The sequence below is a fragment of the Coturnix japonica genome, unplaced genomic scaffold (assembly GCF_054131305.1).
Source record: "Coturnix japonica strain WE unplaced genomic scaffold, WE-NBRP24 Scf070, whole genome shotgun sequence".
Lineage (NCBI taxonomy): Eukaryota > Metazoa > Chordata > Aves > Galliformes > Phasianidae > Coturnix > Coturnix japonica.
Window position 1 is genome coordinate 316,832 of NW_028188973.1, and position 13,576 is coordinate 330,407.

A 13,576-nucleotide genomic window follows, 5' to 3' on the forward strand; every position below is an offset into this window, starting at 1 on the left:
ATAAGATCTCAGTGCTTTTTTCTGGTTCTCTTAAAACTCAGAGGATTTAATTTTTTTCTTGCTTTACATTGTGATGAACTGGAGACCTTAGTTTTCACAGGAAACTCTGAGTTCCACAACAACCTAAGCCTTGGAAATGTTGTTCAGCGTGTTCCTGGATCCGTTATGTCCTCTGGTTCTTTTATGACTAAGAGGCTCAGCTTTAAATTAGCAAACACTGCACAGTGTGCAGTGGGAATTAGCTTTGGGAATGAGTTAAGTAGAAAGTGGTGTATAGTATTTCACTTCATTTTATACTGCACATTTTACTCTTAGAAGCAATGGCTTTGTTCCTTTTTTACTTCCTAACATAGTTTCAAAAAGTGATGCCCAACAAATCATCCCACAGATGTCAGAAGTTACTTTTTTGTTTTATAAAGATGTAAGAGTGTAAAATGTAGATAGAAGTCCATGGCGACTTACTCTATGATGGTTAAAAGTTAGTAGGAGGGTCGTACTATTAGCCTTGTTGTGAAAATGGGTCTCCTAAGTCTTTCTTGTAAGACACTGACAGCTGAGTTAGAACAAAGCGTTTCTAACCATAACAGACTCTCTTGGCCCAAAGACAGCTTGAATCCAACCAGAAATGACCATCCAATAGGTCACTCCTTGCTTTATCACTCATATGTCAGAATTTTTTTCCTAATCTAGAAAGGAAATCCGTAATGGTTCTGTACATTACTATAGTCAAATTAGAGAATTGACAGTGGAATTCCAGCAGTTAATCTGTGGCAGACTTCCTATCACAGATCATTTGAAAGATCAAACAAACATAATTAAACATAACTATTCTGAGATTAAAGCTGAATTAACAGTTGAAAATTACTTTGATAACAGCACTTTAGTTTTGGTCTGCAGTACTGAAGAGTTTGTGTAGATCTTGTTTGAGATAATGACACTGCATCCATCCAGTGCAAATGCAACATCTGCTTGTTTACAGCTTGCAGAAAAAATTGGAGAGTATGAAGACAACAGATGCACATCTCGACAAGGTAATTACAACAAGCACTGCTTCAGTCTCGCTGTTAGAAGATAGTTCAGGATAACTGCAACCATGGCATACTAATCATCTTATTTTTTCAGAAGGTTTCAGGTAGAGAATAGTATGTTTAAGATCTCTGCAATATTACCCTGAATGCCATGTACTTTGATACAGATAGATAGTAAATGTATATACTGAGTTCTGCTTTCAAATATGGTTTAAGAGTTCTGTTTTTGGAAACAGTGTTCTTGTACATTACTACAACAGACAAGTAATACTATTCTTTTCAATATTTGTCCTTATTGAGCAATTGAGGTTTGAGAATTGAGCCCTATACTTACACCTGATATTTATCCTGTAGGTCGAAATGATGTCAGTGTTTGTAGATATTGGGGAGTTGCTGTTCACAACTTTGCATTACTTAAGGTGTTAGAGAGACACATTCTGTGAGTGCTTCCCTTCGTTTTTACACAGAAAATCAACAGATCAACCTGTAACAGTGAATTAGGTTTTCCTATAAATTTGATATAAATCCTATAATGGCACGTGTGCTAGAAGGTTAGGAATGTGAAATGCTTTGTTTTTCCAGATATGTAACCCAGCTTTTATTTATGTCAGGGTAGAATCTCCTCTCTTGCTCTGTGCAATAAAACAATCCTTGCATATTACAGTGTAAATTGCATTTTTATCTTGGTGATTGTGTTTTATTTAGAGAGAAAATACAGTATTTTGTCTGTTTTGTGGTTTTGATTTTTAATAAATAATTGAAGGGGAAAGGGTCTGGCCTGTCACTCCTTTAGAGTATAAGCAGTTGTGTGCTAAATGCTGCTTTTAAGCATCTATCTTGTCTGTCTTGTGTGTCTTTCCATTTACAGGACATAGTGACAGTAACACTTGAAGTCCTAGGAAATATTAAGGAAGAAAACGTTAATCTCTTTATACAGGTAAATATGAATACATCGCAGTCAAGTGCGAAATCATTGTGTCCTTTTGTAGAAAATCATCTTACGCTGTTGTGTTTGTGAAAACATTTTTCCTCTTTGTAGAATCTTCTGTGGGAAAAGAATGTGAAAGATAGGACTGGATGTACCATGGATGTCATAAGACTGAAGGTTTGCCTGAAACTTCCAACCTCTTTGTTTTGTGCTTTCCCTCTTTTTAAATGGAAAGAAACTGCAGTGTATTGTCAGCCACATACAGGTCAAAGAGCAGACAAAAGAGAGAACATCAGTTTGTCATTGATCCATGTAGAGACACTTAAATACCTGCCAGCCAATGAGACCACTCAAGGTAGCTGACAGAGAAGCAAACCACAGTACTACTTGCTGTGTAGTGAAAGGGGAGACTTGCAGTCCCAAACATGAGTGGGACAGGATGAATGATCAGGACATAAGTGAAAGGAGGTGATGTTGTTTTCCCCTCCTTTGCTCTGAAAGGTCTCATCCATTTCACCTAGATGGCTCCTTATCTAGGGATGTAGTTACAGGTTTCTGTCCATGATTACAGTTATTGGCATAATAAACAGAAGTTTAACTGAGTGTAACAATGCAGCACAGTGCTAGCTATGGTCCCCCTAAAATTTTTTGATTACATCAGACTGCAGTTTTAAAGATGTGATTTACACATAAGTGTATTCATCCCCGTGTACGATTCATTGCGTAGTTCTGAGGTGAACGTTGGTGATGCTTGAGGATATACTTTCATTTTCCTTAAACCACAAAGCTAAGTAAATGATAAAAAAGTCGATTGTATGATTAGACAAGGTCTAGGGAAAACAATCAAATGTGCTGTGATTTGTTTCCTGAGAACATATGTGTGTCACAGGCAGCAAGGTAATTATTTCTACTTCACTGGAAGAAAGGTTTATTTCTTGACAAGTAGAACAACAGCAGCATAAAGCCGGCAGTGCTGATGCACTTCAAGCTGTCTGTTGTACTCATTAGCTGTACTGCTGATTAGAAGTATGCTTCTGTTGTACTGAGCTTTGGGATCCGAGTAATATTTACATTCTATTTTAGACAGTTTTCAAGTGATGAAAACTCTTTTAGTGCAACGTTTGGCATGTGAGTTAATGGACTTAGTTTTGAAGGTATTCCATTGTTAATTCCATTGCTAGTCATTTCACCACACAGATATTTGTTCTTTCTCTGCTATTGAGAGATTCTGTTTCAAGACAGTGTAAGTGTTAAGCATGAGAACTCAGTGGGAACAGACTCAGCATTTTTGCCTATTTTACATCACCTTGGACAGGTGATGAGGCTTTCATAGAGACATATATCATACATACAATCAAAGTGGCATGGTAGGAGATGACATTGAAATTTGCACAAATATTCCAGGTAACCGTCCAAATGAGAAGCTGAAGGCAGAGTATAGCAAAGTATAATTATTAATTGTAAGAATGGTTGTTACAAGAGATGACTCTGTTGCATTGTTATTTTGATCAACCTCTGCATATTTGTCAGAGGTTTTTCCCTGCTCTGTGTACTTGTAAAGTTGTTTTGGTTTTTTTTCTCCGTAAGTATTTTGTTTTTAAAGGTTTGTTTATATACTCTAACAGTTATTTTTCTGGTAAGGGACTGGTATCTATTCAAGGCAAATCTCATCAAGAGATAGTCCAAGGTGTCCATGAGCTGTATGATCTGGAAGAGACTGCAATAGAATGGAAAGAAGATGAAAAAAGAACCAATAGGTTCATTCCCAGGGTGAGAGAGTGAGGCAGACTACTACATACTGGATCGGATTGACAGCTGATGTAGTTGCCTGGAAGTAGAATAAAATGTCAGGTAACAGAGGCATCTAAGTAAAGTGTACTGAAAGAACAGACCTACAGAACAGTGAGGATTGGTAAGTGCAGAAATAGTTTTTCATTTCTAGCTTTTTCATTGATAGTTGGCCATAAAAATAGTTCCTTACAATGTAGTCACTTAAGCGGTATGAATGAAAATCATACATTGTGTAAAATGATTTTGGCATAGTTTAAATGCAAATTAATTTGAGCATTTTTTAAACATGCTTAATCCAGTTGTTTTAATTATTGTCTAGCACTTGAGACAGGAGAAGCCAGAAGGCCTTGTCAATGAAGCATCTCGGTATGGATATCAAAACCACTTTTTTAATCATAGTCAGTGACTGCACTGTGCGGAAGATCATTCAAAATTGATTCTTTTTCTTTTCTAAGGTTTTCCCCTCCCTTGCTTTTAAACAAAGTTAGAAAACAAAACTTACTCTGTACTTCATTTGATCATTCTGCTTAGATATGAATTTTCTAATAAGTAGGTTGATCTGAAAATAATGCCTCCTCTTTTTTTCCATGGAAACTACAACAGATGGAGTACAAATAACAGGTTGAAAGAAGCTCAACTTTCAGCTACAAAAACAGTTTTCAGTATAGTCTCCTCACCATTAGCTATACATTTTTGCTAGCAGTGAAAAAGCCTCAGCATGCTGTGCTTGTAAACATTTCAGTGGCCATGGCTTGTCTTTCATGTCACTGGCTGCTGCTACTTATGTCTCCTGAAATGCACAAGCCACAAGTCACCTCAAGAAGCTAATACTGTAGTCATTCCATGATGTTTTAGTTGGCTGATGGTTTGGTTAATGTTTGCCTTCCTGTACTAACTAACAATCTAGTAATTTTACAGCGCTATGAGAGACATACTGCTTCTGCCTTACAAAAAACTGCTTGTTCAAGGTATTCCTTTTTTCTTTTTCCAAATGCATAGGCAGGTTGCATTAGCTGATCTTGTAATCGTCAATAAAACGGATTTGGTTTCAAGGGAAGAATTGAATAAAGTCAGACCAACTGTCAGGTATGAAATTTCTGGTATAACCGTGACATTGTACATGCTCAAATGTTATTAGAAATTAGATCTCATGATTGTTCCAACAGATCGTGTAGTGAAAAAGAGCAGTGAGAAAGCAGTGAAAAAGAGTCTGCCCCTTTCTGGAGATGTTTCCAGTGCATTTCTGTGCTTCCACAGTATTATCGGCTTGCCTAAGTAAGATTTGATGTTACCTGCTCAGAAGTGTAGAATTATAGAATAGAATCCAAGAATGCTTTTAAGTTGGAAGGAACCTTCAAGGACCATTGACTCCAACCTCTGGCTCTACTCAGGACCACCCAAAATTCCAATTCTATGTCTGAGAGCTTTCTCCAAATGTTCCTTGAACTCTGGCTGCTTGGGGCTGTTCCATGTCTACCGCCCTCTGGTGAAGAACCTTTTCCCAATACCCAACCTGACCCTCTTCTGGTGCAACTCCACACCGTTTCCTTGGCTAAATTAGGCCTAACAAATGCCTTATAATAGACCTTTGTCTTAAGTGCTCACATTCTTATACTATTGGGCAGCTGTTGCCATTTGTCTGAGTTAACTACGGGGGGCAATGTCTGCTAGTCCATACATGTTTATTAGCAAATATAAAGGGGTATGGAAGATATCTGAATAATTGTCATGGATGTAAAAGAACAAATGGGCTGAATCAAAGCAGTGTTCAAAGGTGTGTTCCATCTTTCTCAGTACCCTGACAGACAAAATGGAATATTGAGAAATACTTTGCAACGTTATTTGTGGTTCAGACTCTTGAGAATTCTTAACCTTGCAGCTTGTACTGAGAGAAGAAAAATGCTCTGTTCAGTAGTAATATTTTATTGTCAGAAGTTGTGAATTTTGACCTTGGTTCGGCTATAAAATGTCACAAAAGCAAACTTTTTCTTGATGCCTCTTGGACTGTAAAACATTGAGTAACAGTGTGAGAGATGTCGTTATGTTTCTTGTATTGCTCTACATTGTTAAATTGTTCAATCGATATATTACAGTTGCGTTTGCACCTCATTTTGCTTTTTTCTATTTGTTTTAGGTCAATAAATGGACTTGTCGAAATTTTGGAGACACAAAGGTCGAGGTATTAGATTAACCTGTATTCCAACAAGTACCAAATCCTGTCCCACTGACATTATTTTTACAAAGCTTTCATTATGATCTGTTGGCTGTGCACATGCATACCTACCTGTACTGTGTTTTAATGTGTGCTTGTGTTCGAAGAGGTACAGAACGATTGTTCCCATCAGAGAATTAGATAACACTTAGGCATCCAATACAAATCACATCTTTCAGAAAACGCATTCTTGTGTGGTTTTTTTTTTGTTTGTTTGTTTGTTTAGTATTAATTTATTTTTTAACTGTATTCACTAAAATTCTCTTTTTATGCTCCCATATTACTGTACAGCTGAAAGCTGCTTTACTCCATGGTAGATAGCACTGACTGCTGACATCTGAAAATAGGGCTAGCTTCTGCTGCTTTGCATTGGAATAAGAGATCAGGAAAAAAAACCAACAAACATGAACAATTATTTATATGTTTAAAAATGAGTAATCGAAGCTTCAGTACACATAATTCTTACATGCAGTGAAAATACAAAGCTTTCTTTCTCTCCCTATCTGTGCAGAGTTGATCTTTCCAATGTGCCGGACCTGCATGCTTTAGACAGTCTATCTGGAATCAGGTATGGCCATAATTTCACTTTTATTAAAAGTAATGCTCATTGCATAGATACACGCATGAAGTAGGTACATTTACATTTAGGCAGAGTCTGCATCTGAATTTCTGTTGCATGTTCTAGTTCAGACACTTGTTTACAATTCTCAGTAAGAGTAAGAAGTAATAGAAAGAGGATGTTTTTCCACTTGAGATACATGCAGCAAAAGATTGTAGGGTTTGTAAAATGAAATGAGAGCCAAAGCACCCATGATTGTTTGGCGTTTTCCCCCCGTTTCCCTTGTTGAGGCTTTAAGTTGTCCATTAGTACTACTAGTAATCAATAAGATCTCAGTGCTTTTTTCTGGTTCTCTTAAAACTCAGAGGATTTAATTTTTTTCTTGCTTTACATTGTGATGAACTGGAGACCTTAGTTTTCACAGGAAACTCTGAGTTCCACAACAACCTAAGCCTTGGAAATGTTGTTCAGCGTGTTCCTGGATCCGTTATGTCCTCTGGTTCTTTTATGACTAAGAGGCTCAGCTTTAAATTAGGAAGCACTGCACAGTGTGCAGTGGGAATTAGCTTTGGGAATGAGTTAAGTAGAAAGTGGTGTATAGTATTTCACTTCATTTTATACTGCACATTTTACTCTTAGAAGCAATGGCTTTGTTCCTTTTTTACTTCCTAACATAGTTTCAAAAAGTGATGCCCAACAAATCATCCCACAGATGTCAGAAGTTACTTTTTTGTTTTATAAAGATGTAAGAGTGTAAAATGTAGATAGAAGTCCATGGCGACTTACTCTATGATGGTTAAAAGTTAGTAGGTCGTACTACTAGCCTTGTTGTGAAAATGGGTCTCCTAAGTCTTTCTTGTAAGACACTGACAGCTGAGTTAGAACAAAGCGTTTCTAACCATAACAGACTCTCTTGGCCCAAGGACAGCTTGAATCCAACCAGAAATGACCATCCAATAGGTCACTCCTTGCTTTATCACTCATATGTCAGAATTTTTTTCCTAATCTAGAAAGGAAATCCGTAATTGTTCTGTACATTACTATAGTCAAATTAGATAATTGACAGTGGAATTCCAGCAGTTAATCTGTGGCAGACTTCCTATCACAGATCATTTGAAAGATCAAACAAACATAATTAAACATAACTATTCTGAGATTAAAGCTGAATTAACAGTTGAAAATTACTTTGATAACAGCACTTTAGTTTTGGTCTGCAGTACTGAAGAGTTTGTGTAGATCTTGTTTGAGATAATGACACTGCATCCATCCAGTGCAAATGCAACATCTGCTTGTTTACAGCTTGCAGAAAAAATTGGAGAGTATGAAGACAACAGATGCACATCTCGACAAGGTAATTACAACAAGCACTGCTTCAGTCTCGCTGTTAGAAGATAGTTCAGGATAACTGCAACCATGGCATACTAATCATCTTATTTTTTCAGAAGGTTTCAGGTAGAGAATAGTATGTTTAAGATCTCTGCAATATTACACTGAATGCCATGTACTTTGATATAGATAGATAGTAAATGTATATACTGAGTTCTGCTTTCAAATATGGTTTAAGAGTTCTATTGTTGGAAACAGTGTTCTTGTACATGGAGAGCATTACTACAACAGACAAGTAATACTATTCTTTCAATATTTGTCCTTATTGAGCAATTGAGATTTGAGAATTGAGCCCTATACTTACACCTGATATTTATCCCGTAGGTCGAAATGATGTCAGTGTTTGTAGATATTGGGGAGTTGCTGTTCACAACTTTGCATTAATTAAGGTGTTAGAGAGACACATTCTGTGAGTGCTTCCCTTCGTTTTTACACAGAAAATCAACAGATCAACCTGTAACAGTGAATTAGGTTTTCCTATAAATTTGATATAAATCCTATAATGGCACGTGTGCTAGAAGGTTAGGAATGTGAAATGCTTTGTTTTTCCAGATATGTAACCCAGCTTTTATTTATGTCAGGGTAGAATCTCCTCTCTTGCTCTGTGCAATAAAACAATCCTTGCATATTACAGTGTAAATTGCATTTTTATCTTGGTGATTGTGTTTTATTTAGAGAGAAAATACAGTATTTTGTCTGTTTTGTGGTTTTGATTTTTAATAAATAATTGAAGGGGAAAGGGTCTGGCCTGTCACTCCTTTAGAGTATAAGCAGTTGTGTGCTAAATGCTGCTTTTAAGCATCTATCTTGTCTGTCTTGTGTGTCTTTCCATTTACAGGACATAGTGACAGTAACACTTGAAGTCCTAGGAAATATTAAGGAAGAAAACCTTAATCTCTTTATACAGGTAAATATGAATACATCGCAGTCAAGTGCGAAATCACTGTGTCCTTTTGTAGAAAATCATCTTACGCTGTTGTGTTTGTGAAAACATTTTTCCTCTTTGTAGAATCTTCTGTGGGAAAAGAATGTGAAAGATAGGACTGGATGTACCACGGATGTCATAAGACTGAAGGTTTGCCTGAAACTTCCAACCTCTTTGTTTTGTGCTTTCCCTCTTTTTAAATGGAAAGAAACTGCAGTGTATTGTCAGCCACATACAGGTCAAAGAGCAGACAAAAGAGAGAACATCAGTTTGTCATTGATCCATGTAGAGACACTTAAATACCTGCCAGCCAATGAGACCACTCAAGGTAGCTGACAGAGAAGCAAACCACAGTACTACTTGCTGTGTAGTGAAAGGGGAGACTTGCAGTCCCAAACATGAGTGGGACAGGATGAATGATCAGGACATAAGTGAAAGGAGGTGATGTTGTTTTCCCCTCCTTTGCTCTGAAAGGTCTCATCCATTTCACCTAGATGGCTCCTTATCTAGGGATGTAGTTACAGGTTTCTGTCCATGATTACAGTTATTGGCATAATAAACAGAAGTTTAATTGAGTGTAACAATGCAGCACAGTGCTAGCTATGGTCCCCCTAAAATTTTTTGATTACATCAGGCTGCAGTTTTAAAGATGTGATTTACACATAAGTGTATTCATCCCCGTGTACGATTCATTGCATAGTTCTGAGGTGAACGTTGGTGATGCTTGAGGATATACTTTCATTTTCCTTAAACCACAAAGCTAAGTAAATGATAAAAAAGTCGATTGCATGATTAGACAAGGTCTAAGGAAAACAATCAAATGTGCTGTGATTTGTTTCCTGAGAACATATGTGTGTCACAGGCAGCAAGGTAATTATTTCTACTTCACTGGAAGAAAGGTTTATTTCTTGACAAGTAGAACAACAGCAGCATAAAGCCGGCAGTGCTGATGCACTTCAAGCTGTCTGTTGTACTCATTAGCTGTACTGCTGATTAGAAGTATGCTTCTGTTGTACTGAGCTTTGGGATCCGAGTAATATTTACATTCTATTTTAGACAGTTTTCAAGTGATGAAAACTCTTTTAGTGCAACGTTTGGCATGTGAGTTAATGGACTTAGTTTTGAAGGTATTCCATTGTTAATTCCATTGCTAGTCATTTCACCACACAGATATTTGTTCTTTCTCTGCTATTGAGAGATTCTGTTTCAAGACAGTGTAAGTGTTAAGCATGAGAACTCAGTGGGAACAGACTCAGCATTTTTGCCTATTTTACATCACCTTGGACAGGTGATGAGGCTTTCATAGAGACATATATCATACATACAATCAAAGTGGCATGGTAGGAGATGACATTGAAATTTGCACAAATATTCCAGGTAACCGTCCAAATGAGAAGCTGAAGGCAGAGTATAGCAAAGTATAATTATTAATTGTAAGAATGGTTGTTACAAGAGATGACTCTGTTGCATTGTTATTTTGATCAACCTCTGCATATTTGTCAGAGGTTTTTCCCTGCTCTGTGTACTTGTAAAGTTGTTTTGGTTTTTTTTCTCCGTAAGTATTTTGTTTTTAAAGGTTTGTTTATATACTCTAACAGTTATTTTTCTGGTAAGGGACTGGTATCTATTCAAGGCAAATCTCATCAAGAGATAGTCCAAGGTGTCCATGAGCTGTATGATCTGGAAGAGACTGCAATAGAATGGAAAGAAGATGAAAAAAGAACCAATAGGTTCATTCCCAGGGTGAGAGAGTGAGGCAGACTACTACATACTGGATCGGATTAACAGCTGATGTAGTAGCCTGGAAGTAGAATAAAATGTCAGGTAACAGAGGCATCTAAGTAAAGTGTACTGAAAGAACAGACCTACAGAACAGTGAGGATTGGTAAGTGCAGAAATAGTTTTTCATTTCTAGCTTTTTCATTGATAGTTGGCCATAAAAATAGTTCCTTACAATGTAGTCACTTAAGCGGTATGAATGAAAATCATACATTGTGTAAAATGATTTTGGCATAGTTTAAATGCAAATTAATTTGAGCATTTTTTAAACATGCTTAATCCAGTTGTTTTAATTATTGTCTAGCACTTGAGACAGGAGAAGCCAGAAGGCCTTGTCAATGAAGCATCTCGGTATGGATATCAAAACCACTTTTTTAATCATAGTCAGTGACTGCACTGTGCGGAAGATCATTCAAAATTGATTCTTTTTCTTTTCTAAGGTTTTCCCCTCCCTTGCTTTTAAACAAAGGTAGAAAACAAAACTTACTCTGTACTTCATTTGATCATTCTGCTTAGATATGAATTTTCTAATAAGTAGGTTGATCTGAAAATAATGCCTCCTCTTTTTTTCCATGGAAACTACAACAGATGGAGTACAAATAACAGGTTGAAAGAAGCTCAACTTTCAGCTACAAAAACAGTTTTCAGTATAGTCTCCTCACCATTAGCTATACATTTTTGCTAGCAGTGAAAAAGCCTCAGCATGCTGTGCTTGTAAACATTTCAGTGGCCATGGCTTGTCTTTCATGTCACTGGCTGCTGCTACTTATGTCTCCTGAAATGCACAAGCCACAAGTCACCTCAAGAAGCTAATACTGTAGTCATTCCATGATGTTTTAGTTGGCTGATGGTTTGGTTAATGTTTGCCTTCCTGTACTAACTAACAATCTAGTAATTTTACAGCGCTATGAGAGACATACTGCTTCTGCCTTACAAAAAACTGCTTGTTCAAGGTATTCCTTTTTTCTTTTTCCAAATGCATAGGCAGGTTGCATTAGCTGATCTTGTAATCGTCAATAAAACGGATTTGGTTTCAAGGGAAGAATTGAATAAAGTCAGACCAACTGTCAGGTATGAAATTTCTGGTATAACCGTGACATTGTACATGCTCAAATGTTATTAGAAATTAGATCTCATGATTGTTCCAACAGATCGTGTAGTGAAAAAGAGCAGTGAGAAAGCAGTGAAAAAGAGTCTGCCCCTTTCTGGAGATGTTTCCAGTGCATTTCTGTGCTTCCACAGTATTATCGGCTTGCCTAAGTAAGATTTGATGTTACCTGCTCAGAAGTGTAGAATTATAGAATAGAATCCAAGAATGCTTTTAAGTTGGAGGGAACCTTCAAGGACCATTGACTCCAACCTCTGGCTCTACTCAGGACCACCCAAAATTCCAATTCTATGTCTGAGAGCTTTCTCCAAATGTTCCTTGAACTCTGGCTGCTTGGGGCTGTTCCATGTCTACCGCCCTCTGGTGAAGAACCTTTTCCCAATACCCAACCTGACCCTCTTCTGGTGCAACTCCACACCGTTTCCTTGGCTAAATTAGGCCTAACAAATGCCTTATAATAGACCTTTGTCTTAAGTGCTCACATTCTTATACTATTGGGCAGCTGTTGCCATTTGTCTGAGTTAACTACGGGGGGCAATGTCTGCTAGTCCATACATGTTTATTAGCAAATATAAAGGGGTATGGAAGATATCTGAATAATTGTCATGGATGTAAAAGAACAAATGGGCTGAATCAAAGCAGTGTTCAAAGGTGTGTTCCATCTTTCTCAGTACCCTGACAGACAAAATGGAATATTGAGAAATACTTTGCAACGTTATTTGTGGTTCAGACTCTTGAGAATTCTTAACCTTGCAGCTTGTACTGAGAGAAGAAAAATGCTCTGTTCAGTAGTAATATTTTATTGTCAGAAGTTGTGAATTTTGACCTTGGTTCGGCTATAAAATGTCACAAAGCAAACTTTTTCTTGATGCCTCTTGGACTGTAAAACATTGAGTAACAGTGTGAGAGATGTCGTTATGTTTCTTGTATTGCTCTACATTGTTAAATTGTTCAATCGATATATTACAGTTGCGTTTGCACCTCATTTTGCTTTTTTCTATTTGTTTTAGGTCAATAAATGGACTTGTCGAAATTTTGGAGACACAAAGGTCGAGGTATTAGATTAACCTGTATTCCAACAAGTACCAAATCCTGTCCCACTGACATTATTTTTACAAAGCTTTCATTATGATCTGTTGGCTGTGCACATGCATACCTACCTGTACTGTGTTTTAATGTGTGCTTGTGTTCGAAGAGGTACAGAAAGATTGTTCCCATCAGAGAATTAGATAACACTTAGGCATCCAATACAAATCACATCTTTCAGAAAACGCATTCTTGTGTGGTTTTTTTTTTTTTTGTTTGTTTGTTTAGTATTAATTTATTTTTTAACTGTATTCACTAAAATTCTCTTTTTATGCTCCCATATTACTGTACAGCTGAAAGCTGCTTTACTCCATGGTAGGTAGCACTGACTGCTGACATCTGAAAATAGGGCTAGCTTTTGGTGCTTTGCATTGGAATAAGAGATCAGGAAAAAAAACCAACAAACACGAACAATTATTTATATGTTTAAAAATGAGTAATCGAAGCTTCAGTACGCATAATTCTTACATGCAGTGAAAATACAAAGCTTTCTTTCTCTCCCTATCTGTGCAGAGTTGATCTTTCCAATGTGCCGGACCTGCATGCTTTAGACAGTCTATCTGGAATCAGGTATGGCCATAATTTCACTTTTATTAAAAGTAATGCTCATTGCATAGATACACGCATGAAGTAGGTACATTTACATTTAGGCAGAGTCTGCATCTGAATTTCTGTTGCATGTTCTAGTTCAGACACTTGTTTACAATTCTCAGTAAGAGTAAGAAGTAATAGAAAGAGGATGTTTTTCCACTTGAGATACATGCAGCAAAAGAT

The 13,576-nt window shown here is 37.0% G+C and overlaps 2 long non-coding RNA genes across 2 annotated transcripts; both read left to right on the forward strand.

Annotated features, from left to right (window-relative positions):
* The first annotated feature begins 63 nt into the window (after positions 1 to 63).
* Positions 64 to 4,071, forward strand: LOC146751629 (uncharacterized). The gene is made up of 2 exons (XR_014941324.1): positions 64 to 1,467; positions 1,897 to 4,071. It is a non-coding gene; the product is annotated as an uncharacterized LOC146751629 (long non-coding RNA).
* An 843-nt stretch (positions 4,072 to 4,914) lies between these two features.
* LOC146751630 (uncharacterized) lies at positions 4,915 to 8,530 on the forward strand. Its single transcript, XR_014941316.1, has 2 exons — positions 4,915 to 6,527; positions 7,818 to 8,530. It is a non-coding gene; the product is annotated as an uncharacterized LOC146751630 (long non-coding RNA).
* The last annotated feature ends 5,046 nt before the right edge of the window (positions 8,531 to 13,576 follow it).